This window comes from Ascaphus truei, chromosome 16, assembly GCF_040206685.1.
Source record: "Ascaphus truei isolate aAscTru1 chromosome 16, aAscTru1.hap1, whole genome shotgun sequence".
NCBI lineage: Eukaryota > Metazoa > Chordata > Amphibia > Anura > Ascaphidae > Ascaphus > Ascaphus truei.
The window spans coordinates 19,559,852-19,583,568 of record NC_134498.1 but is presented as its reverse complement, the minus strand read 5'-3'; the positions used below and the strand labels follow the sequence as shown (position 1 = coordinate 19,583,568).

The following is a 23,717-nucleotide window of genomic DNA, read 5'->3' as shown; positions in this document are numbered from 1 at the left end:
TGGCTGTTCTAAAATGGCCGCCTGCTCCTCTGCAATGGCTGCCTCCTGCATCTCTGCTTCCTCCTCCTCCAGGTCGCTTTCAAGGTCGCTGTCAGCGTCGCTGGAAGTGGGTGAGTCGCCGATTTGCATTTGGGCTCTCTTCTGCTCCAGCCCCTAGTGCGGGCTTTCCATCTCAGGGACTCTCCTCTTTATTCCCTGCTTCTCCATTCCGGTCCGGGCTCTGGGGGTGGTATCTGTAGCAAGGGGGTAAGAGGGGGGGGGTGCAACAGCCTCGGGGCTAGGGAGAGGTGTTACAGGGGGAGGGGCAAAGGGTGGTGGATGGGCGGGGAGGGTTGGGGTAGGAGGTAGGGTGGGGGTTGCAGCAGCAGTGGGTGTGGGAGGGAGTGTTGCTGCAGGGGTGGCGATGGGAGGGGGTGGGGTGGGGGCTGCTACTGAAGGGACAGCGGGCTCAGGAGCCGCAGCGGGCGCTATTTGGGGGGCCTCCTTTTGCCTTTGCTCCTTCTTATACTTACCCCCTTGTGACTTTACGGGTTGGTTTGCTGGGGGCTTCTTGGATGCCTTCTGGGTTGCTGTCAGGGGAGCGCCCGGTGTCGCACCTTTCGCCGCGGCCTCTGCGTAGCTCCTGACCCTCAGCTGGCAGTCCCGGAACATGTGGGTTTTCTCTCCGCACAGGTCGCAGGTTTTCTGGCGGGGACAATCCTTTGTTTCGTGTCCGGTGTTCTTGCAGTTTCTGCAGGCTTTCAGTGTGCACTGTTTCCACTGATGCCCCTGGTTCCCGCAATTACCACAGGTCTGGGGCTGGTCAGGGTAAAAGATCCTCCCTGGGCTGCCCGCAAGTGAAAAACTGGGAGGGATGTGGTGCAGCCGATCTGCCGCTTCTGGATTTGGCCACAAGCGAACTACCAAGCTCCACTTTCCCACCCAGTACCCCAACTTGTCCTTGATCCTGCCCGGCTCCTTCACCACGGTGCAAGAGCGCAGCAGAAAGGTTGCAATATCCTTTCCAGGGATATGGGGGTTCCTCACCGTCACAGTGATCCTCTTCTCGTCCCTCTGGATAGGGCAGTTCACGTCGAACTCTGAGAAGGGGACCTCCTGTTTCAGGGTCTGGAAAGCCTCCCAGTACCTCTTGCAGGCTCCCGCCGTGGTGAAGGTGACAATAAACAGGCCACCCCTGAGGTCCTGGATGCTCAGGATCTCGTCCGGAGTAAAGCCCGCTTTGCTCACCAGCTCCTTGGCAAAGGTCTTAGCGTCCAATAGAGGGCGCTGTCCGTCAACCTCCCTCAGCTGCATCACCACCGTCTGCCTCATCCAGGGTTCCAGGCGGGGGATCCTCCTGTTGCTGCTGCTCCCAGCTCCAGGGTTGGAGCTGGGGCCGCCGCTGCTGGTGCTAGCAGTGGGGGTGAGGCCGCTGTGGGGGCAACTTCGCCTGAGCCACTGGATCTGGTAGCCGCTGGGCCTCCTCCGTCCGTCTCCTGGCTGCTGGGAACTGTCTCCAGGGGTGCCGTGTGCTTCTCCTTCTTTGTCTTCTTCTTCTCCTTGCACAGGGTGGTCCCGGCGGGCTCCGTGGCGACCTCCATCCTCTCCGTTCCATCTGGGGGGCCGCTGTTGCCATCCTTCTCGTCGCAGGGGGTAGAGCTTCGCCGTTCCTCGTAGCCCGGGGGTCCTGTCGCTTGGTCCTGAATCGCCCAGAGGTCAGGTGAGTCACCGTCTCTCTCTCGTGTTTCCGAATAGCCCAGAAGTCAGGTGCGTCACCCCAATAGCGGCAGGTAGCTTAAGCCCGAAGGCGATGCTACAAGGCCGAGGTTCCGGACCGTCTCTCTCTCGTGTTCCGAATCGCCCTGAGATCTAGTGCGTCACCCCAATAGCTGCATGTAGCTTAAGCCCGAAGGTGATGCTACAACGCCGAGGTTCCGGACCGTCACTCTCCGTTCGGCCCTCTGACTAAGACACTTGATCTTAGCCAAAAGGCCACCCACAGACAGCTGTTTCGACCTTAATGGGTCTCTCAGTGTGGGGTTGATTAACTGGGTATGCAAAGAAGTTAAAGGATGGGCTATACCATAATACTGAGTTAAGTTATGGTGAGTTAAAAAAGTGACAAAAACCCTCCACAGCAAAGCAAATATGCAAATACAACTGTATGCTCATCTGCATGTCTTAGGCAGGTCTGCAACCCCGCCTTTCCCCATTATCACCCAGCACACAGCACTTCCACTGCAGCAAGGGATTCTGGGAAATGACATATATGTATATATTAGTATGTGTAAGAGACAGCTGTGTGTGTATACATATAGCACAGTATGTACAGACATGGCCTTTAGCGCTCATGGGAAGAGAGTTCACCACCTTTGGTGGTCACATATAACCCACACCTAGGAGCTCGTGGCAAGATCGCCAGGGAACTACAACCCATCCTCTAGGAAGATAAAAGACTGCAACAGGTCTTCCCAGAAGCACCCTTATTATCATACAAAGGCCATGTCTGTACATACTGTGCTATATGTATGCACACACAGCTGTCTCTTACTTATACTAATACTCCTTGTTTTTCCATCCCTATACACCAATAGGGACCACATAGTATCCACACACACTTCTAGTTATGCTACAATCTCTCACATTTCCACACCTACCCAAACCATTTATATTAACTCCCACTCCATACACCCCTTTTGTAAAGCACTGTATACACTGTGGGCTCTCCATTCATTTATATTCACACAGATACACACACACACTCTTACATCATTTGCTTTCAGGAACCATTTAACACCTCTAGCCATAAATCTCATCCACACCGGGGGAAGGACAAGCACAAATAACATTCCAAGAGACACTGTTTTTAAGTATACCCTTTGCTTGCTTCATTCATTGTAACATCGCCGGAAGAAGAGATCAGTGTATCTCGAAAGCTCGCACAAATAAAAGCATTTCGTTAGCCACAGAACGGTATCATCTATTTATTTTTTGATTACATATATACATATATTCATAGATATATAGATATATACATATATACATATATGAAAAAAAGAAGGAAAGGGCACTGCTGCGCTAGCCGGAATGATACACAGCAAAGAAAGTGATAGCATAACAATAAAAATCAACACAAAAAAACCCAAATGACACAAATACCTGTGTGTATAAATAAACTGCCAAAAATGAAAAATAAAACATAACATACATAGACATACAGCATACACTACAGAGGGGAAGGGATGTGGGAGAGGGAATGGGGAAGAAATAAGGGGGGGAAAAAGCCCCAAGAGAGGTGGTGAATAAGTCAATAAAAATAAAAATAAAAGTGTCCTTCAGCAGCTACTGGGTGTCGCTGCCAGTCTCCAGGAACAAACCACCTTCCTCTTAACCTGTAAAACGAAAAGAAGACAGCGCGGCTCCCATAGCATAATATTGTAATTTAATGTTTAAAATGAACATGCAAGTGAATCATGGACACTTACAATGTGCAAAAAGGTAAAAAAAGCTTTGGCTAAAGTCTTTAGAGTCACCCGATGGAGCCTCCGTGGATCTTTGCTGTATGTGGAGTCCAACACACTCCCGTCGTGGATGCCTGGAGGATGCGCGCGCACCCGTTCTCCCCCTGGATGGAAATCCCGCGAGAGTACGTGTCCTCCGACGTAGCAAGGTACTGACACAGCAGTCAGATTTACTTCATAGAATCCAAGGTATGATGGAACACGAAACGGCTCAACAGCAATGCAGGACAAGACTACTCAAAATGCAATGATATATAATATAAAAGACAGTGCTAGCTAAACTTTAACTCAAATAAAACCATTATTGTTGATAAAAATGAGGAAGAAAATCTTCCTCATTTTTATCAACAATAATGGTTTTATTTGAGTTAAAGTTTTTGTCAAATATTCATTATTATTTCATTTGAAATTTGTGTATCATTTATCATAATTGAGTTTACCTACACTAATATGCATATTTATTTTGTTTACAAGCATTATGGTTTATTCACCTTGTTTTATGTATCATGTTTTCTGTTATCCCATTGTTTTACTTCTTTCTCCCCGTTCCAGCCCTTTAAGAGTTAATGATTATCATTTTATAAACAGGTGTTTTTAATGTGCTTATTCATCAATGGGGTATATATACCCATGGTATCATTGTTAGTTTAGCTTTATTCCCTGAGGAAGTTGCTTAACGAGACGAAACGCGTAGGGAAGTAGCTAGCACTGTCTTTTATATTATATATCATTGCATTTTGAGTAGTCTTGTCCTGCATTGCTGTTGAGCCGTTTCGTGTTCCATCATACCTTGGATTCTATGAAGTAAATCTGACTGCTATGTCAGTACCTTGCTACGTCGGAGGACACGTACTCTCACGGGATTTCCATCCAGGGGGAGAACGGGTGCGCGAGCATCCTCCAGGCATCCACGACGGGAGTGTGTTGGACTCCACATACAGCAAAGATCCACGGAGGCTCCATCGGGTGACTCTAAAGACTTTAGCCAAAGCTTTTTACCTTTTTGCACATTGTAAGTGTCCATGATTCACTTGCATGTTCATTTTAAACATTAAATTACAATATTATGCTATGGGAGCCGCGCTGTCTTCTTTTTGTTTTATATATACATATATATATATATATATTATATATATATATATATATATATATATATATATATATATATATATATATATATATATGTAGAGGTATCAGTACCGTGTTAGCCGAGCTTCAACAATCAAAAAATAAATAGATGATACCGTTCTGTGGCTAACGAAATGCTTTTATTTGTGCGAGCTTTCGAGATACATTGATCTCTTCTTCCGGTGATGTTACAATGTCATTCATATATATATATATATATATATATATTGTGATGCAGTCACTGCCCTCTAAGGGCTAGAATGGGGCAGTTGTGGGACTTTACAGCTCTCATAGAGTTAATCATTCTGGAAAGGTCGGTGCGAGTAGATTTTTTTGTTCGGTTGAGTAGATTTTTTGGTGATTTGTCGACCACTGTATATATATATATATATATATCTATATATATATCTATATATATATATATATATATATATATATATATATATATATATATATATATATTATCACTTGCGAGCACATTCACAAATTTCAATATTCAGACACAGGTGTACTTCAAGGACGTGGCGGTCAACAGCTACATACATGCAAAAAGTACACATTATTCTAAATGGCTATGCAATATTCCCTCAGTCAGTTTAATAGACTGAGGAGGAATTGCTCGTCCGACCAGGTTTTTGAGTTGCAATCCTGTCGTTTTATCGACAATTTTAGGCGTAAGGGGTATGACATGTCTTTAGTGCAGGAGGCATTCAACAAAGTGAGGTCTGTTGAACGTGTGGATCTGTTAGCTAAATCAAAGCTGAAACAGTCTAAACTATCTATGCCTTTAGTTGATACAAATAAGAACAATTGTGGGATTAAGTTTATTACAAAATTTAATGGATATTCCTACAAAGTCAGACAGATTATTAATCACCATTGGAAAGTGCTGCTTTCAGATCCTCACCTCAACAGTCAGTTGTCCACTGTGGCACCACTGGTCTTCCGTAAGGGTCTGAATATGAAGAACATCTTGGCCCCAAGTAGGCTTAGTGATGCTACAATTGAGAATAGAGGTTTACAACTGCTGTCTCGAAATAAAAAATGTGGCAGATCCAGATGTTTAATGTGTAGACATCTTCATCTGTCGGATACCTTTTCTTCAATTAGTAACAATTCAGAAAATACATTGAAAAGTCCAATCAATTGTCTCTCTACATATATAGTGTTATCTGTATCGTTGATCCAGAACCTGGCATTACATGTTCAGAATTTAGGGTCCAAGCATTTAATACTCGTTTTAATCCCCAATATTTAATAGTGGTTTATTAAAGTCGTTTTAATTTTTCTTTTCTCATCCATTAGATGTATCTGAGTGCCCAAAACTAGGTTTCTTTTCTCTGTCTGTTGAATATGAATAAGACCCAGAAAAAATATATAAATAAATTAGAACAATTAGGCAAAATTGATAGTCCAGGTAATATTTCAACCTTCAAACCAGGGAGAAGCTAATAACCAATTGTTGTAGCGAGGGGCAGACGAATCCAAAGGAGGAATCACTTCCACAACTGAAATGAAAAAGAAAAGAAAAAAGCGCATTATCTTCACAGTAGGAAGATGAATATCTTAATATATAAAATCGAAAGGTTGGTACTAGCTGCGATGAATCTGATTAGTCCTCAGCCTCTGGCCAATCAGATTGGTGGCTCTATGATGTCACCCGGCTCTATGACGTCACCCAACTCTCTCTCTCTCCCCCTCTCCCTCCCCCCCACCGGCTCCCGGATGGAGGGGAAGCATGGTGCGGCCCTCCTGCCCCAGCCGCCAACGCTCACTTCCCTCCCTCCCTCCCTGGTGGGGGGACAGGCAGTGGGCAGGCAGCCTCCAGAAGGACCCCTTTCCTCCTGCAGCTGCCCCCGGTAAGATGGCGGCGCACAGCGGACAGGCGGGGGGGTGGTATTCAGTCAGGAGAGAGGGGGGGGGGAGTTAGTAGGGAAAGAGGGGGGGAGGGAGTCAGGAGAGAGGGGGGAGTCAGGAGAGAGGGTGGGGGAGAGAGTCAGGAGAGAGGGGGGGAGAGAGGAAGTCAGGAGAGGGGGGGAGAGATAGGTAGTCAGGAGGGGGGGAAGAGGGAGTCAGGAGAGAGGGGGGGAGAGGGAGTCAGAAGAGAGGGGGGGGAGAGAGGGAGTCAGGAGAGAGGGGGGGAGGGAGTCAGGAGATAAGGGGGGAAGCCTGAACAGCTGTGAAGAGGGGGGGGAAGGGAGTTGAGAGGGAGGATGGGGGAGGCAGAACATTACATCACGGGCAACGCTGGGGATATAAGCTAGTATTTTATAAAAATAGGTGGTAAGCAATGCACACTTACAAGAAATAAATATGTAATGTTCACATAAAAGTTATCTTTAAAGAGCCTTGAATGCTCAGCCGGTAGATGGATTATGGGGACACAACCAACTCACTGCGATAACACTGGGCAGATGGCGTCTCTCATAGCATAGACAGCTTGTGCTAACTGGTCGATGGCACAGCCCAGGCTTAACCGCGGGGTCCTCCGCCAGACAACAGGCAATCAATAGGCTCCGAAAAAGTTCAATGGAAGTCTCTCCAATAGTGACGTGGAAATACCGCAAGATTCTAGTGACATCAGCCCTACACGTTTCGTCCGTGACTGCGAACTTCGTCAGGGGAAATTATATATATTCACACACACAGTATGTGTGTAATCATGTGAATTCATGTGAAATCATGTGAAACCATGTGAGTATATCTCCCAATCCGATTAGTTTAGTACTATGTGATGGCAGCCATTTTTTTTTTTAAAGGAAGTGGCATCATCCCTTTAAGATGCCACATGGTACTCAAACCAATCAGACTGGGGGTGCACCATGGGAGGCATCACGTGGTACACCCCTAATTCAATAGGTTGTAGTACCATGTGATGGCAGTAATTTTTTTCTGGTGACGTCATCTTAAAGGGAAGGAAGCATATCCTTCCTTATAGGCTGGCTTCCCTCCCTTTTGATGATGTCACATCCATTAAAAAAAAGGTAACCTGTCACATGGGACTCCAGCCAATCAGATTGGCCTTGTAACATTTGACACTCAAATGTGATGTCACAGGCCTTGTACAAGGCCTGTCCCGTCTCATTTGATGCCAAGAAGCCCACGGGAACACAGTTGGATTACCCCAATTTGATTACAATATACAGATGAAGATAAAGAAGAAAAGAAAGAAGAAAGGAGCTTACCCGAGGGACATCGACTGTTGAGGAGCATTGAGTCATTGACCAAGAGTTGCTGCTTTTGCTGCTGGAGTCGGATTCGGAGGGGGAAGTCATAAAAAGTCGGAAACACGTGGATTATATTTTATTTCAATGTGTATTTTTTTTTTAGGTTGGCATTTGCATTGGCCTTTTCTTTTAAATTCAGATGTAATGTCTTTTATTTCCTGCTTGTTTATTTAATTTACAGGTGGCCCATAAACTGAGGGAGCAGGGGGTTTTCTGAGCTGAACCGGGTTATTTTCAACCTCGGGGACCCCTGCTTCCTAAGTTACAGGCCCCGTTATGGGGTGCCGGTATCCCTCAGTTTGGTTTATAAAACAGACGCGATCACCACACAGAACCCCCCCATGCTCCCCACACAAGCCTCTGCTCTCCACACAGTGCCCCCCTTGCTCTCCACACAGAAACTCACCTGCTCCCCACACAGAAACCCACCTGCTACCCACACAGAGCCCCTGCTCTCCACACAGAATCCTCCCCTCCTCCCCACACAGAACCCCCCTAGTCCCCACAAAGAACCCCCCCTGCTCCCCACACAGAGCCCCTGCTCTCCACACAGAACCCTCCCCTGCTCTGCACACAGAACCCACCCTGCTCATCCCCACCCACAACCCCCCTGCTCCCCACACTGAGCCACTGCTCCCTACAGATCCCCTCTGCTCTGCACGGAACCACCCCTCTGCTCCCCACACAGAACCCCCCCTCCCTGCTCCTCACACAGAGCCCCCCTGAGGTATGACTTAGCACAGCTGAGCTGCAAAGCCTACATTCTGCCTGCCCCAAATATCACTCACACCATGTTTGTGGGACCTAAAAAAGGGGCAATAAATGGGAAAAGTGCACTAACATATCGGGAAGAAAAAGAAATGAAGAAGCATTGAAAAAAGAACCCCAATCATAATCTTTAAATATGTCATTAACTATTAAAAACTTCTTCTAATGTTATTTTAAAAAAGTGGGTGGGGCTGGAGGCGAGTGCTTTTTTGGTCTGGCGAGTGGCATTTGTTATAATTTGTCGAGCCCTGTATATATCTATATATATTCCTAGATTTTGCAAAGGCTTTTGATACTGTTGATCATGCTATCTTGCTAAACAAACTCCAGAGCTCTGGAATAGGGAAGCATGCTTTTAAACTGGTTTCAGTCCTACCTATCAGGTAGATCTCAATATGGGTCCATCTCAGGCTCTAATTCCAACCCCTTGGATATCACCTGTAGTGTCCCGCAAGGCTCCGTTCTGGGGCCCTACTCTTCTCAGTGTTCATCAATGATCTTCCTGCAGCTTGTAAGGGAGCTTCAATACACATGTATGCAGATGACACAATCTTATATGCATACAGCTCTAGCCTCTCCGACCTTGAACACATAATTCAATCTGACTTTTTGAGACCTGAAAATTGGATTTCCCAAAACAAACTGTTTTTATACACTGACAAGACTGTAACAATGTTATTTGGGACCAAGGCTAAATTTTTAAAGTTTCCAATGACTGAGCTCCAGATCAGAACAAACGCTAATACCATCCTAGCTTCTGATACTAAATATTTGGGCATATGGTTTGACTCCCATTTAACATTTGGGATGCACATTGATACCCTGACATCCAAAACCTACAGTATGCCAAACTAGGTGTACTTTATAGGAACAAATCTTCCCTAAGTCTGCTGGTCAGAAAGCGTATCGCACAGCATATGCTAATGCCAATTATCGACTATGGAGACATAGCATACGGCTTGGCCCCCTAAACCCACCTTAGCAAACTTGACACCCTCTACAATTCAATATGCTGTTTTGTTCTCCAATGCAACTACAACACACATCACTGTGAAATGCTCAAAGAACTAGATTGGTCATCTAGGCACAAAGTTCACCATTCTTGTCTTGCCTTCAAATACTTTCTGGACAAGCTACCCATCTATCTGAACAAGCTCCTCAACCCTACCACATGCTGCAGTTATCATCTGAGGTCAGACTTCAAAAGACTGTTCATGGTCCCAAGGCTCAACAAAGTATCCGGCCGCTCCTCCTTCTCTTGCCGTGCACCCGAAAACTGGAACAATCTACGGAGAGTCTCACATCCACCACTAGTTTAATTTCTTTCAAAACTAAGGCTGTCTCACATTTTAATCTGGTCTGTAACTGCTACATACGTCTATAATATATATTATCTCTAACTGTGCATGCTATGTCTTGTATATAATGTATACCCTGTTCAATTATGTAACTGTATTTGTAACCATGTATTATTTGTCCTCTTAACTCTGTGCCCAGGACATACTTGAAAATGAGAGGTAACTCTCAATGTATTACTTCCAGGTAAAACATTTTATAAATAAATAAATAAAATTCAACTGATCACATGCATCAATCGTTCATGAAAACGGACCCCAAAATGATGCATGTACCAAAGGAAGCAGAACACATATTGATTAGGGCATAAGGCAGGGAAAAAAGAAACATTAAATGCATAAGATGGTAAAATGCAGGGCTGTATCTTACCCCTGGATGACATAGATACATTTAGAGGGGGAGACTAAATGGTCATATTTGATCATTTACATAATCAAGGAGGTTGGACAGAACACACAACACTGCCCAGCCTCCGTGATGATGTAGATGACCAAATTACAATATAGCCTCCCCCTCATGAAGTAGAGTCCCATTATAAGGGCATCTACGTCATCCAGGGGGAGGGAAATACAGTACAGCCCTGCATCTCTTATTGTACCTTCAGCGCTGCGGGGACACAGCTGCAGATGGGAAGATGGCTGCGCAGCTCATCTGAAAGGGGGGTATCGGTATTATCTTTCCCAGCAGATTGCCCAAAAGGGTTAATGCTGCGGGGTCCCATTCAGAAGCATGGACCCCCGTAAAGTTAATCCTCCTGGGCCTCTTACTGTTCTCGGGGTCTCGAGAGCTATAGCCGCACAACAACCGGCTCTAGCATTGAGAATTGTGGTACTGAGAACAGTAAGTCTGGCTACATCTGTATGAATTTAAAAATAAAAATGTTACAATATTTTAAGTAAAAAATAATATTTCATGTAATTTTATGGGCGTGTGTAATTGGTCACAGCTTGGCAGATCTGTCTTACCAGTTTGAGGCCAGTTATTTGGCAAGTTAAATTGTGATGGTTGGTTTACATGTCATGCCCCTTTGTGACTATTCAGTTTCGGGAGTGTTCTTTAGTATCAATTTTACATACTGTATTCAGGTCTGGAGCTCCAGCAGCAATGGCGATGGCTCAAGATCACCGACAGGTCATCCATCAAAGTCATGTGGTTGTTGATACCATTTAATAAAGTTGCAGTCTTGTTTCCCAAAATAACCTTGGTGTATTTATTTCATTTAAAGGGAGGGGAGCTTTCGGACCTGCACATAAAGTATTATTAAACTACATTTTTCTAATGACCACGTGTATACTTGAAAGACCACAAATACACATACAGCCTTAGGGGGAAATAATTGATAAATATTTTGTTACAGATTATTTAAAATCAGTTGTTTCAGAGGAAGGATGGGTATTTGTGAGGATCCCAGGTGCAAAACTCTAACTGGATGCAGGGAAACAAATCCAATAACTTGTATCAGCACCAATTTTGCAGCTGAAACACTCCGATAAATAGCACCCACATGACAGAGAACCACTGTGTTGGGTTAGCTGGGAGGCAGACCTATCAGGAATGGCAAGATAACCCAATTGTTTTCTTTTTTTTTCATTATTTTCAGTAATTGGATGTCATATCAATTAACTTAAGCTTAGAAATATGGTGTTATCAAACTTGGACTAAGGCCCTGTAATAGCTACTTTAGACAGGTAAAAGATGCCTTCAAAATCAAAAGAGCCTAATATCAAAAACTACTTACTGTATAATTAAAAAAAAATCGAAATATAGGAGTTCTTCAGTATTAGGACTACACCAATTATTTATATTTTAGGACACTAAAGAGTTCTAATCTCTTCCTTGGGTCTTTTGTAAATTAGTTTTGCTTTACCTGAGGGAGAGTAGGCACTTTACCTTTTGTTTCAACATTGTCCCTGATTCCCTTTAGATTGTAAGCTCTCACGAGAAAGACCCTCCTTACCTTTCATACTTATATGCCCTTAATCCTTATTCAGTATGTAACTGTTTATGTCATTTATTGTACATCTCTGTTCCCGACAGTGGAATATGTCACTGCTTTATAAACACAATATTTTATAAATCAACTATAATATTTACAGTAAACTACCAGCATGCGATGAAGACTCTGGCACTCTTGAGTACATAGGGATGATTCTATTTGATACAGAAAGCCGCGAGCGTGAACTAGCACCAGAGGCAAATTAATGGTGCTCCTGTAGAGTCATCACCATATAGTCGCATGCTAGTGTTTTAATATTGGTAATACAAATCAACAAAGTTAAATACACGCAAACACAACTGCAGATACTGCTCAACCCCGTTATAATACTGTGCTTGGGGTCCAAAAAATCACATTGCGTTATAAGCGGATCGCGTTAGAAATAATGTACAATTGTATGCATTGTACAATAAAGTATTAAAGACATCAATAATCGCGTTGTAAAGTATTCATCAATACAAAAATTGGGAGCCATGCTTGCATCGCGTTATAAGCGGATTCGCATTGTAATGGATCACGTGATAACAGGGTTGATCTGTATATGGTATATCCCATTTACATAGGCCTAAGGCCATATTAAATTTGCACTGCCTTGTGCTAACTTCAAATAACATAGCTCTTACCTAAAGGAGGCGTTACTCCCATCGAGACACTGAAATACAGGTTTTGCTGGAGAGTAGAGGTGGGGAAATTGAGAGGGAGAGAGAACAAAAATGAACACACTTAATATACATGAGTAATATGCCAATTCAAATCATTTGAATATACTTTGTATATCCAAATTAGTATATCTCTCGTGTATCTCAGGTGTATTTATTTTTGTTTATCTCTCCATGTGTTGTGTAAAGATGTGTTCGTGGAGGTACAGAAGTCACTTAATATTTTAATACAATACGAGTCCATTACTCTCTGCCTCACCATTAGCACTAACGGCTGTTATACTTAACACAATGGACTTCCCGACCAGAAGCAACACTTTGCACTACGGTATTGAACTTTGAAGATTCACTTTAGCACTTAGTGTAAATCAATAACTGACCTGTGTGGATCTGGGTCATAGATAGAAGGCTATCTGGTGGGATAGATCCTTGGCTCAAGTTGTATTTATTTTTCACCTTCACAGCATGGCTGGATAAAATCCTCGGATGTTCCGAAAACCAAAGTTTGAATGTGTTGCTCTAGCTGTCTGTATTGTATTTGGAGTGCTAACAGCATGCATGATTGGGAAATAAAAATGTTTATATCCAGGGGACAACATACAGAGAGAATACATTTTTAAAGGTTTGACATTAAAGGATGTGTTTAAAAGCCAACAGAACATACATGCAGGTAAATAAAAGCTTTCTATGTTAACATAAGTGCAGTCCCCTTTAGGACAAAGACATATGTATATATGTAATCTATAAGACAAAGAAGGAGAGTTCAGGCACCATAGTGTGATTCTATCAAAAATTTATTGGCTCCAAAGAACTCCAAACTACTCACAAGTATAGCTGATTTAAAAGCATTCAGTACTGATAGGACCATTCCTTGGGTGCCAGGTAGAGGTTGGTATCAGGAACACCCCTTCCTAGTCCAGTCGGTGATGTGCATCCGCTTCCGGTCGCGGGGTGAGCACACACAGCTCTTCCTCCAGAACGGAGTGCAGAGATACTGTTCCTCGGTTCCCTAGTTGCCCCATGCCAGTATGTGGCAAATGCTAGGAAAGTCCCACAGACAGATGCAAAACACCCTACACGTTTCATCGACAACGTTCTGACGTCGTCAGGGGTAAAACATGAAGGCACTACACAACCTAATATATACTCACTGTTGATTATATTAAATCCATGGCACACTTGAAATGATTTTTTTATTCTAATGGGTTCCATTTTGGCCGTTTTTTAGTTTATCCATGTGTTTCCTTTCTCCCTTCATATCCTATCCTCCTTGTGTATCTTTGTCTTCCATCTGTTCATGTTTTTTTTTTGTTTTTGTCTACTGTTTCCCATATTTGTGCTTTAGGTGGTGTCTGCATTCATTCACCATAGCCACAGCATATTTATTTTTGGCAGTGGTTTCATCTTTTATATTTATAGATATTTTGCCTAGTTTCATTGATTTTATTAATTTTCATATTATCCATACTGTATATCTATTTTATTGTCATTTGGCACAGTGTTATTCACTTTTTTCTTATATATGTATCACATCGCTGTCATGTCCCTGATTCCATGCTTCATATCTTGAGGTGGCATAGGATAGTTCCACCCACTGCCAATCCATAAACCCCTTCAAGAGAATGCTTTGATAAACCTTTTGTTTATGTTAGAGTCCCTGTCTGGCAGAACATATGTCCCTATTTCTTGAAAATACCAATTTTTACCACTAGGCCTGCAAGAGGTGCTAACATATCATAAACCCTCTATTTGTACTTTAAGCAATCAACTTCAATCAAGCCCCCACAGATTCATGACCAGCCAGAAACCCCAAATATTGTATATTTTAAATAAAACTCCAATCACATTAACCCCTGAAGCACCAGATGGATTAAAATACACAATATCTCATGATATTATCATGACCGTGTATATTATGTATATGAATAGAGGCAAATGGCATGAATAGATATACACCTAAATATAAACAAAACCAATTTGATTGTAAGCTCTTCGGAGCAGGGACTCCTCTTCTACAATGTTACTTTTATGTCTGAACCACTTACTCCCATGATCTGTTATTTGTACTATAGTATGTGTTATTTATATGATTGTCACATGTATTACTGCTGTGAAGCGCTATGTACATTAATGGCGCTATATAAATAAAGACATACATACATATATACATACAAAACAAACTTCAAACCGCAATAGTGAATGTAAAAAACAGTCTCTTTAAGAATGAAACCGAATTTGAAGTAAGGGGAAATATTAATTGTCTAAGCACCTATGTTGTGTATATGCTTTCGTGTAGTTGTGGCCCCCAGTATGTGGTCCGCACAACACGTCCTTTGCACACCGACGGAAAGTTATTAATGGCAATAATACACCGTCTTTTATAGTCTATATGCAATGTATTACTCAGATGCGCATTTATAGATATTAATGAATTACATATTTTTGTTATATTCTTTTCTTCTCTTCCTCCCTGGAATATTACCTGTTAATTATCTTTATATATATTTTTTGAGATATAATATTTGTAGGTTAATTAATGTTTTATTATTCACTCGGTTCATTTACATAGTTAATAATGTCATAGGTGTATATGTACAGTATATGTGTATGTAGCCCTCTTACCCCCACCCTAAGTGAGATTGAGGTGGGTAGGTTTATCTGACTACTTATCAGTGTGGTGCTGTACCTGTTTGGCAACAGGGAGGGCAGAGCTTCCGCCACGGGGAACCTGGGGTGAATTACTCTTACTACTACTTTATGGTGCAGCGCCTCCACCTGTGATGGCTCCCAGCAGAGCGGGAGTTGTTCCTCGCAGAACACATACAAATGAACACATACACTGGATGTGAAATAGCAAAGGGCTTTACTGAACATAACATATAGCTTAACGCTCTAATGCACTGACATAACTCTATGATAATATCTTATCACTCCACCCACTAAAGACACAACTAGCCACACACCTTGCAGGGCCTTGTACCCCACACCTTATTCCCTGAGTCCCATGTGTCCCAAGAGTTATGCAACCTTAGGCGTGATCAGTGCCTGTGTGGTACCGGTAATGGTGGTCCACTTGGTGACTGTACCTGCCGAGTGTGTCCACACTTGGTATGATGAATCTTCACAAAGGATCCGCTGATCCTGCGATGAAACCTGCCTCCGCCAGGCGCTCCCACCGTGAAGACTGTCTCTTTCCTGAAGAGTTCTGTTCCCAGACCATGGAGACAAAAAACAGCGCACAACGCAAAATAGTGAAGTATGAAAAGTACAAAAGTGTATTAAAATAAGGGTAAATATTCTGCGTACATCATTGAGCTAGGATATATGCATTGAGTGTGTAAAACACACAAGTTACCACTCAGCAACAGTTGGTTCAGGAGTCAGGAGTTTGTTTCCTTTGGCAGGCGTCCTTAGCATCAGCTGTGAAATCCTCCTTCACTCGGACACCCCGACAGTCAAACACCTCCTCCAGGGGAATCCCCCCTCTGGTCAGCTGGATCCTAGGTAATCCGGACACTCCACAGCCTGCAGTCACATTCCGGGGATCCCTGGATTAGACGGTAGGGACTCAGGTGGTTGCGCGAACCTCGCGTCACAACCAAGATGGCGGCGCCCACCGGGAGAAGTCGCCGTCCCCTTCCCCCACTGCCACAGGGGTAAGACAGGGGGCAAAGGAAAATCAGGAATACCGGGAGTGACCCCCTTATATGTATATGTGTATATATGTGATATGTATATGTATGTATGTGTATGTGTATGACCAGCCTCACACTGATGAGATCCAAAAGGGTGGGTAGCTTTACTGACTTTTCATCTTAACCCCGGCTGTGCTGAAAATCTGTGCAATGCCGCAAGTACACTCTTATAGGGGTCATATCAAAATGGATTTGAAGCAAAAGGTGGCACTGTGTGCTCATTTACATGTAATTTCCCAGACTCCCTTGCTGCAGTGGAAGCACTGTATGCTGGGCAATAATGGTGAAAGGCAGGGTTGCAGACCTGTCTAAGACATGCAAGTGAGCACACAGTAATATTTACATTTGATTTATATATATATATATATATATATATATATATATATATGGTTTAGCCTATCCCATAGCCTCTTTGCATACCCAGTTAAAATCAACCCCACACTGATGAGACCCATTAAGGTCGAAACAGCTGTCTGTGGGTGGGTTTTCTGGGTATGCACCTTAACCCTGGCTGTGCTCAAAGCTGTGACCAGGCAAAAAGTGACACTGTGTGCTCATTTGCATGTCATTTCCTAGAATCCCTTGCTGCAGTGGAAGTGCTTTATGCTGGGTGATAATGGGGAAAGGTGGGGTTGCAGACCTGCCTAAGACATGCAGATGAGCATACAGTTGTATTTGCATATATATATATATATATATATATATATATATATATATATATATATATATATTCACCTAAAGATAAAAGGTTACAAGAAAACAAATTTATTAAGCTGCACGGGACACTGACAGGTGGCCCAAACAGAGACCAAGGTTTCATGAGCAACTACACAAGAGAACTCTCTTCCCATGAGTGTTAATTCCTTGTGTATAAATACTGCGCTATATGAATGCACACACAGCTGTCTCTTACACATACAAATGTACAATGTAATTGTATCCCTATATACCAATATGGACTACATAGTATCTACACACATTTATAGTAATGCAACACCCTCTTACATTTCAACACCCACCAACACCATTGGTAAACACTCCCACACACACCTTTTGTAAAGTGCTGTGTACACTATGGGCGCTTTATAAATTTATATTTATATACATACACACACACACACACACACACACACACACTTACATCACTAACATTCCGGGACCATTTAACGCCTAAAGTCAAAAATCTTATACTGCACAGGGGGGATGGCTAGGATTCATCCACAGATAACATTCCAGGCTGCTTTAAAGTAAAACCCTTTCTTGCTTTATCCATTTTAACACCACCGGAAGAAGAGATCAGGGTATCTCAAAAGCGCGCTCAAATAAAAGCATTTCGTTAGCCACAGAACGGTATTGAGTATTTGCTTTTGACTATTACGCTCGGCTAACACGGTACAGATACATCTACATCATATTTATATAATAAAGAATAACACTTGTGAGCACATTCACATGTCTTAGACAGTGAAAAGAAGTCTCAGCAGAGGCAGGCGTGGTGCACGGTAAAGGGGTAAATAATTAAAGTCCGTGAGTATCCCAAGACATCCAATATACCGGCACAGTACAAGAGATTCACATAAAAGTGGTTTATTGTGTCAAAATGCACACATATGCCCGACGTTTCGGTTTCCAGGAGGACCTTCTTCAACCCTGAGAAAATATACATATATATATATATATATATATATATATATTTTAACATTTAAAAGATTTATCTTTAAAAAAGGACTTTGCAAATCTCTTCATAAAAGGAAGATTTATCCACCCTCCTAGTAGGCAATAGATAAAGTTAATAACAAACAGTGCATGAAAATGGAGAGAATGCAAGTTAAAGAGCATTAAAAGATACTCTAAAGTTCAGGTTACCCTGTATACCAACACATCTAGAATAAGCAATTAGATATGGTTCCATTATGTTTTTAAACGCATCAGCAAGTTTACCCCGCTACTAAACATATCATTGTATGATTTCACGTTGCTCCGAGGTGGAACTGCATCTTCAAAGAACGTTTGCCTTCTAAGCAAAGCATCTGCAGTAGTGGATGTACAGTCTCAATTATTTACTTGCACAGCATTTTCCAAGTTAATTAAAAGTTGGTAAAATCATAGAAGTAATTACACTGCATCATACTATAAACCAGAAGAGCAGCTGTCTTAGCAGCATTTAGTGACACCAGTTCATGCATATACTGTATGTAATATGTAAACAGCTGTTCGCTTTACTCCATCCTCTTGGGTTAGAGCATCTATTGTTAAAATGTGTTATAGTGGGACAGAAGCATCTATACCAGGGGTGGCCAACTCTAGTCCTCAAGAGCCACCAACAGGTCCATTTTTAAGGATACCCCTGCTTCAGCACAGGTGGCTCAGTCAACGAGCCACCTGTGCTGAAGCAGGGATATCGTTAAAACCTGACCAGTTGGTGGCCCTTGAGGACTGGAGTTGGCCACTCCTGGTATATACTGTACAGTATTTAGTCATTACAAGTTGGAGTAATATCCTGCCAATACACATACATTAACTCTTCATATTGTTTTGGCATCACAATTTACTCATACAATTAATATTTTAGTTTGAAACAATATTTTCATCATCACACATATAACTAAAGTTAGGCTATTATAGATGCCCAATGGTGTATTCTGTTTTATATGTACTGTACATCACTGGGTATGTCCATTTCCTGTATGCCTGCTAATTACACATTTTAAATAATGCAATACAACACAGAAATAACTATCGTAGGAGTAGTTAGGAGTTATGTACATAGAAGATTACTTGATGTCTCTTAAGAGATACGGTTCCTTTAATCGGTAATAATACAAGAGGAAAACATATTGAGTGCTCACTATTATTAACACAATATAATTAAATTGGGATGAGGGGAGCATCAACATGTTTTATGACAAGTGCAAATTACATTTGTATGCTTTGAAATAAGGATGGCAAAATTAGCAGCAAAAAGCAGCATGCGTCTTACTTTGGACTTCCTTATCCAATGAAAATTACTACCCTACAAAGCCTAACATTGTTCCACGCTCCTTTTCACTATACAATAGGTATGCGGTCATTCTGAAGAACCAGTTTGCATGGTTACCAGCAGGTGATGAACAACGGGGATTTATCCAGCCTTTTCTAATGCATGACTGTTTACAACCCTACGGGTTGAATCCTGTACTTTCTATTTTTCCTTTAATTAAGTCAAAAATGTAATAAAGCTGTCATTAAAATGTTGGAAAAGCAAATCATAAAGACAACCTGCAGTGAGAAATCGTACAAAGGTTTTGCTGTTTTAAAAGTCTACTTCTACTCATTTACATTTGTTTGGAACATTTAGCGGAGTACAAAAAAGTTTTGTTTTTTTGGTTCTTATGGGGATACGGTGTCAATGCACTTAATCTGAAGCAGTGTTGATTATATCTGTAAATATAACAAAGAAAAAGTCAAGGCAACACAGACAGGAGAAGACAAGCTGGGGGAGGCTACATAGACAGACACCAGGAAGGGGGAAGGGAAGGGGGGATGGAAGGGGGGGGGGGGGGGATGGAAGGGGGGGGGGGGGGAAGGAAGGGAATAGAGGGGGAAGGAATAGAGAGGTGGGGAAGGAATGGTAGAAGATGGTAGAGAGGGGTATAGGGGGGAAGGAAGGGGGGGAAATAACTTGGAGAGAGCCCTGTGCACAAAAACACACACCTGGGAGATGTGTAATAAGATATGCAAAGAATATATAAAGGAAACACCCCACATCTCCTTAAAGATAGCTCCACTGTCGCAGCATACCTCTGAGCTCCACTGCACTCCTGTAGCTAATTGTTCTCGTGGACACTCCTTTAAAAGTAGACCACTTTCACTTCCTGGTTGCCAGTTCAATGTCCTATGCGCACAAAAAGGAGCCCACCTGGGAGATATGCTAATAGGATATGAAAAAAACAAACAAAAACAAAACCAAAAAGCACAAGCTCAATAGTGAGTTATTTAATGTTAAAATGTTAAGAGCATAAAAAACTTGAAGTAACATCTATTGGAATATCCATGAGGCCTCCAATATATTGGCAGAACCAAGAGAACACTTAGGGAGCATTTCCTGGAGCACAGGAGAAATATCTGCAATGAATACATGCTATACGGGGTATTCAGACATTTTCTAATGAAAGAGTATTCCCAAGGGAATGTGTTATAGGTTTAGAAACCATTGCTCACAATCCCTTGGGCAATGTTAGTTTGATCACTTAATGTAAGAGAGTGTCCTACTGGATTTTTACTTTGCAGACTAACTGCTATAGGTCTAAATGAAGAGATGGACTTTGCACCTTTCATTAGAGACTCATACCTCAGTGAGTGATAAATCAATTATTCTTGTTTGGTACTGGACAATTGCCTTATGGAGAATAGTTACATCCATCTGATATTCTATTTAGAGTTGTGAAGATCCAAGATATAACATTCATCACGAGAAAATCTTCTATTTAAATTGTAGATACCTCTATAATTAATGGAGAATGTTCTTTTATTGTCATACTTATAGATACGGTATGAGTGTTATATATTTTTATTTGACTGATTATATGTAGAGAGGGTAACATCCAATCACATCCTTGTTGAAGTGGATTTCCTAGCTGACATTACAAGTTAAGATTGAGATATCACAATATGAATGATTATTAATAATAATATCTATAAAATAATAATCTAGTTGTTATATAATTTATTATTACTAGATTCACATAAGACAATATTGTATGTAAAATTATATATTAGCGATTAGAGGGCTACCTTGAAAGCTGTGATAAATAGATCAACCTCTACATAAGGATCAGGGGTGTGAGCACTGGACATATCTGCACCCTGAAGTAGCCAAGTTGCTTTGAAACGCGTAGGGTTACCTGTCCAGCTGACCGCTCTGAACTCTTAAGGGACCACCTCTGAAACATCTGCTTTCCAGACTAAATGGAACTGGTCTTATTTGGTTGTCAGGTGACCATAATAGACATTCTAGCCTGCTGAGACGATCGCAACTCCACCTGGAAGCTTGATTGTGGTTGATGTCAGAATCTACACAGGATTCAGCAAACCAGAGCAGATGTCTTGGGGAGAATCTTCTCCAGAGGACAGCACTGATTTGAGTTACTGCAACTCAGCAATACACAATTTTGATGGCTGTTTGTGAATATGCAACTCAAATTGACACATTTACCAATCTCTAATACAGAGTACACACTAAAGGGTGGAACGCTTAAATAAACTACAGCTGTGCTATATAAAGAACAAATTCTGCCACGGGGTTATGCAAAATGCTCACTTTAACTTACTAGTTAAAATATTTGTGGGTGAAATAAAGAATTTTCCCCCAGATCGCTGTGTTCAAACACTACCCAGACTCTGAAAATAGGGCTGAGGGAAAAAAAGTCCTATTCTGTAGAGTACCCATTGACATGCCCTCCCACATTAGCATATTTATATTAAATTATTTCACATGTACAGTACCTCTCACCAACATAAGCCCCATTTCATGGTCTGGAATGTACTTTTACATGCGCTTGGGAAACTGTTTACAAACTTTGAAAAAACCTGTTTGCGAACTCTAAAAACATGTTTTACAGACTTGGGCCAAAAATATACACGTCTCTACTCCCAGTGTATAAACGGGATAATCCTGATGTCAACTTTGCTGTTAATCATTTAAATATTCTTCCCCTGTTCTTTATTTGTTGCCAATTGCCACCACTGCTGCTTTTTAAAGAACTCCTTATACTAACGACAGGAGGAGCCAGCAGTTTGAGCAGGAGAAGCTGAGAGTCAGTGAGGTACATCATGTGACTTTTAACCCGAGCCCGACACCTTGGGGGTTGTCAGCCAGTAGAGGCAAATGCATCCAAGTTCAATTCTTAAAGAATTTGACATTTTTGTAAACATCTGTGAATCCGCAAATATTAGTTATTTTAGTTTTCCAATAAAATTCAGTGCAAAAGCATGAAAATCCAGTGAAGAGTTCATTTAACTTGTTTTCACTTTGAAAAAAACATTCAAGGCACATGCGTGGCGAGCCGACAAGATGGCCACTTGAGTGAGAAGCTCTGTCAGTCCCGGCACTAATAGAAGCAAAAATCCACAGCGTGCATCTTGGAACGGCGCCATACTGCTGACAGCAGCTGCGAACCACCCTGGGAGATAAAGCTGCGACCAGAGAAAAAGCAGGCAGCGATAGAAACATCGCAATTCTTCCTAAGGCTGCATCCAGGGTGGCGCTGAGCTGGTGCGGGCGCTCATGCTCGCCACGATGAGACACATTGAGACAATGTGTGTGGTCTGCGTGAGCTCCCTCCTGCGCGTGCCCGAGAACTGTAGTCGGAGCTCAGTTTCAAGAGTTTCAAATTTTTTAATCTGCAGCTCCGACTTCAGATCACATGACCTACTTTACCCAATCAGAGGACAGCAAGGCAAAACCAATGCAATACAAGCATTGGGAGCTTGTATTGTATTGCATTGCATTTCTTGCTGTCCTCTGGGGGAAAGGAGAAGGGGGGAGAGAGAGAGAGGGGAAAGGAGAGAAGGGGGAGAGAGAAGGGAAAGGAGAGAAGGGGGGAAAGGAGAGAAGGGGGGGAGAGAATGTGGGAGAGAGAGGGGAAAGGAGAGAAGGGGGAGAGAGAGGGGAAAGGAGAGAAGGGGGAGAGAGGGGAATTGAGAGAGAGGGGAAAGAAGAGAAGGGGGAGAGAGAGAGGGGGGAAAGGAGAAGGGGGAGAGAGAGGGGAAAGGAGAGAGAGAGAGGGCAAAGGAGAGAAGGGGGGGAGAGAGAGAGGAGGGAAGGGGGAGAGAGAGAAGGGAAGGGGGAGAGAGAGGAGGGAAGGGGGGGAGAGAGAGGAGGGAAGGGGGGGAGAGAGAAGAGGGTCGGGGGAGAGAGAGGGGAAGGTCGGGGGAGAGAGGGGGAGAGAGAGGGGAGGGTCAGGGGAGAGAGGGGGGAGAGAGAGGGGGGGGACGTGGGGAAGAGAGCGGGGAGGGTCAGGGGGGAGAGAGAGGGGAGAGTCGAGGGGGAGAGAGGGGAGGGTCGGGGGGGAGAGAGGGGAGGGTGGGGGAGGGACGGTGCAGAGAGAGGGGAGGGGGAGAGAGGGGAGGTTGGGGGAGGAAGAGAGAGAGTGCAGGGGGGGCGGGAGAAAACGCAGAGGGGTGGGAGGGAGAGAGCACGGGAGGGAGGGAGCGCAGGTGGGGCAGGAGAGAGAGCGCTGGGGGGGTGGGAGAGTAGGGGAGAGAGCAATGGGGTAGAGAGAGAGGGGGGGTTGGAGAGAGGGAGGGTTGGGGGGGAGAGAGAGGGGAGGGTCGAGGGGGAGAGAGGGGAGGGTCGGGGGGAGAGAGGAGGGTGGGGGAGGGACGGGGGAGAGAGAGGGGAGGATCGG

At 43.1% G+C, this 23,717-nt stretch overlaps 1 long non-coding RNA gene across 1 annotated transcript; it reads right to left on the bottom strand.

The window, feature by feature from the left end:
• Nucleotides 1-18,763: 18,763 nt before the first annotated feature.
• Nucleotides 18,764-22,640, bottom strand: LOC142467675 (uncharacterized). Its single transcript, XR_012788471.1, has 3 exons — nt 21,213-22,640; nt 20,110-20,239; nt 18,764-19,749 (listed from the first exon to the last, which is right to left on the bottom strand). It is a non-coding gene; the product is annotated as an uncharacterized LOC142467675 (long non-coding RNA).
• Nucleotides 22,641-23,717: the final 1,077 nt, after the last annotated feature.